This window comes from Triticum urartu, chromosome 5A (assembly GCF_056163025.1).
Source record: "Triticum urartu cultivar PI428250 chromosome 5A, HENAU_Tu73, whole genome shotgun sequence".
NCBI lineage: Eukaryota > Viridiplantae > Streptophyta > Magnoliopsida > Poales > Poaceae > Triticum > Triticum urartu.
The window spans coordinates 168,604,708-168,609,023 of NC_141877.1; positions in this window are offsets into that span (position 1 = coordinate 168,604,708).

Consider the following 4,316-nt stretch of genomic DNA (forward strand, 5'->3'; position numbering starts at 1 on the left):
CTCTGCGATCAGATCGTTGAAACTTTATTTTCTTGTTACGATGATTTTCCACTTCACTCGAAAATTGTTTGAACTTTTCAAATGTTTCAGACTTATGTTTCTTCAAGTAGATATACCCATATTTGCTCAAATCATCTGTGAAGGTCAGAAAATAACGATACCCGCCGCGAGCCTCAACACTCATTGGACCTCATACATCCGTATGTATTATATCCAATAAGTCAGTTGCTCACTCCATTGTTCTGGAGAACGGAGTCTTAGTCATCTTTGCCCATGAGGCATGGTTCACAAGCATCAACTAATTCATAATCAAGTGATTCCAAAAGCCCATCAGAATGGATTTTCTTCATGCGCTTTACACCAATATGACCTAAACGGCAGTGCCACAAATAAGTTGCACTATCATTATCAACTTTGCATCTTTTGGCTTCAATATTATGAATATGTGTATCACTACGATCGAGATTCAACAAACGATTTTCATTGGGTGTATAACCATAGAAGGTTTTATTCATGTAAACAGAATAACAATTATTCTCTAACTTAAATGAATAACCGTATTGCAATAAACATGATCAAATCATATTCATGCTCAACGCAAACACCAAATAACACTTATTTAGGTTCAACACTAATCTCGAAAGTATAGGGAGTGTGTGATGATGATCATATCATTCTTGGAACTACTTCCAACACACATCGTTACTTCACCCTTAACTAGTCTCTGTTTATTATGCAACTCCCGTTTCAAGTTACTACTCTTAGCAACTGAACTAGTATCAAATACCAAGGGGTTGCTATAAACACTAGTAAAGTACACATCAATAACATATATATCCAATATACCTTTGTTCACTTTGCCATCCTTCTTATCCGCCAAATACTTGGGGCAGTTCCGCTTCCAGTGACTAGTCCCTTTGCAGTAAAAGCACTTAGTCTCAGGCTTAGGTCTAGACTTGGGCTTCTTCACTTGAGCAGCAACTTGCTTGCCGTTCTTCTTGAAGTTCCCCTTCTTCCCTTTGCCCTTTTTCTTGAAAGTAGTGGTCTTGTTAACCATCAACACTTGATGCTTTTCTTGATTTCTACCTTCATCAATTTCAGCATCACGAAGAGCTTGGGAATCATTTTCGTTATCCCTTGCATATTATAGTTCATCACGAAGTTCTAGCAACTTGGTGATAGTGACTAGAGAACTCTATCAATCACTATCTTATCTGGAAGATTAACTCCCACTTGATTCAAGTGATTGTAGTACTCAGACAATCTGAGCACATGCTTACTGGTTGAGCTATTCTCCTTCATCTTGTAGGCAAAGTACTGTCAGAGGTCTCCTACCTCTCGAAATGGGCATGAGTATGAAATACCAATTTCAACTCTTAGAACATCGTATATGTTCCGTGACATTTCAAAACATTTTTGAAGTCCCGGTTCTAAGCCGTAAAGCATGGTGCACTAAACTATCAAGTAGTCATCATATCGAGCTCGCCAAACGTTCATAACGTCTGCATCTTCTCCTGCAATCGGTCTGTCACCTAGTGGTGCATCAAGGACATAATTCTTCTGTGCAGCAATGAGGATAATCCTCAGATCACGGATCCAATCCACAGCATTTCTACTAACATCTTTCAACTTATTTTTCTCTAGGAACATATCAAAAATAAAACAGGGGAGCTAAACGCGAGCTATTGATCTACAACATAGATATGCTAATACTACCAGGACTAAGTTCATGATAAATTAAAGTTCAGTTAATCATATTACTTAAGAACTCCCACTTAGATAGACATCCCTCTAATCATCTAAGTGGTCACGTGATCCAAATCAACTAAACCATGTCCAATCATCACATGAGATGGAGTAGTTTTCAATGGTGAACATCACTATGTTGATCATATCTACTATATGATTCACGCTCGACCTTTCGGTCTCAGTGTTCCGAGGCCATGTCTGCATAGGCTAGGCTCGTCAAGTTTAACCCGAGTATTCTAAGTGTGCAAAACTGGCTTGGACCCGTTGTAGATGAACGTAGAGCTTATCACACCCGGTCATCACATGGTGTCTCGGCACGACGAACTTTGGCAACGGTGCACACTCAGGGAGAACACTTTTACCTTGAAATTTAGTAAGGGATCATCTTATAAAGCTACCGCCGAATTACGCAAAATAAGATGTATAAAAGATAAAGATCACATGCAATCATAATATGTGACATGATATGGCCATCATCATCTTGTGCTTTTGATCTCCATCTCCAAAGTACTGTCATGATCTCCATTGTTACTGGCATGACACTATGATCTCCATCATCTTGATCTTTTATCAATATGTCGCACATGGTCGTCTCACCAGCTATTGCTTTTGCAACTATTGCTATCGCATAGCGATAAAGTAAAGCAATTACATAGCACTTGCATCTTATGCAAATAAAGAGACAACCATAAGGCTCCTGCCAGTAGACGATAACTTCAACAAAACATGATCATCTCATACAACAATTTATATTTCATCATGTATTGACCATATCACATCACAACATGCCCTGCAAAAACAAGTTAGACGTTCTCTACTTTGTTGTTGCAAGTTTTACGTGGCTGCTACGGGCTGAGCAAGAACCGTTCTTACCTACGCATCAAAACCACAACATAGTTCATCAAGTTAGTGTTGTTTTAACCTTCACAAGGACCGGGCGTAGCCACACTCGGTTCAACTAAAGTTGGAGAAACTGACACCCGCCAGCCACCTGTGTGCAAAGCACGTCGGTAGAACCAGTCTCGCGTAAGCGTACGCGTAATGTCGGTCCGGGCCGCTTCATCCAACAATACCGCTGAACCAAAGTATGACATGCTGGTAAGCAGTATGACTTGTATCGCCCACAACTCACTTGTGTTCTACTCATGCATATAACATCTACGCATAAAATCAGGCTCGGATGCCACTGTTGGGGAACGTAGTAATTTCAAAAAAATTCCTACGCACATGCAAGATCATGGTGATGCATAGCAACGAGAGGGGAGAGTGTTGTCCATGTACCCTCGTAGACCGAAAGCGGAAGCGTTAGCACAACGCGGTTGATGTAGTCGTGCGTCTTCACGATCCGACCGATCAAGTACCGAACGCACGACACCTCCGAGTTCTTCACACGTTCAACTCGATGACATCCCTCGAACTCTGATCCAGCCGAGCTTTGAGGGAGAGTTCCGTCAGCATGACGGCGTGGTGATGATGTTGATGTTCTACTGTCGCAGGGCTTCGCCTAAGCACCGCTACAATATTATCGAGGTGGACTATGGTGGAGAGGGGCACCGCACACGGCTAAAAGATCCAAGAGATCAATTGATCAACTTGTGTGTCCTAGGGTGCCCCCTGCCCCCATATATAAAGGAGAAAGGGGAGGGGGGCCGGCGGCCTCATAGGATGCGCCCCAAGTGGGAAATCCTACTTGTACAAGGAGTAGGTTCCTCCTTTCCTAGTCCAACTAGGAGGGGAAGGAAAGAGGAGTAGGGGAGAAGGAAAGCGGGGCCCGACCCCCAAAGCCCTAAACCAATTCGGTTTGGGCCTAGGGGGCGCACCCCACACTTCCTTGCTGCCCTCTCTTTCCACTAAGGCCCATTGACCTCTCCGGCGAATTCCCGTAACTCTCCGGTACTCCGAAAAATACCCGAATCACTCGTAACCTTTCCGTTATCCGAATATAGTCGTCCAATATATCAATCTTTACGTCTCGACCATTTCGAGACTCCTCATCATGTCCCCGATCTCATCCGGGACTCCGAAATACCTTCGGTACATCAAAACACATAAAACTCATAATATTGATCGTCACCGAATGTTAAGCGTGCGGACCCTACGGGTTCGAGAACTATGTAGACATGACCAAGACACGTCTTCGGTCAATAACCAATAGCGGAACCTGGATGCTCATATTGGCTCCCACATATTCTACGAAGATCTTTATCGGTCAAACCGCATAACAACATACGTTGTTCCCTTTGTCATCGGTATGTTACTTGCCCGAGATTCGATCATCGGTATCTCAATACCTAGTTCAATCTCGTTACCGGCAAGTCTCTTTACTCGTTCTGTAATACATCATCCCGTAACTAACTCATTAGTTACATTGCTTGCAAGGCTTATAGTGATGTGCATTACCGAGTGGGCCCAGAGATACCTCTCCGACGATCGGAGTGACAAATCCTAATCTGTAGAGCACCTTTATAATCACCCGGTTACATTGTGACGTTTGGTAGCACACAAAGTGCTCCTGCGGTAAACAGGAGTTGCATAATCTCATAGTCATAGGAACATGTATAAGTCAT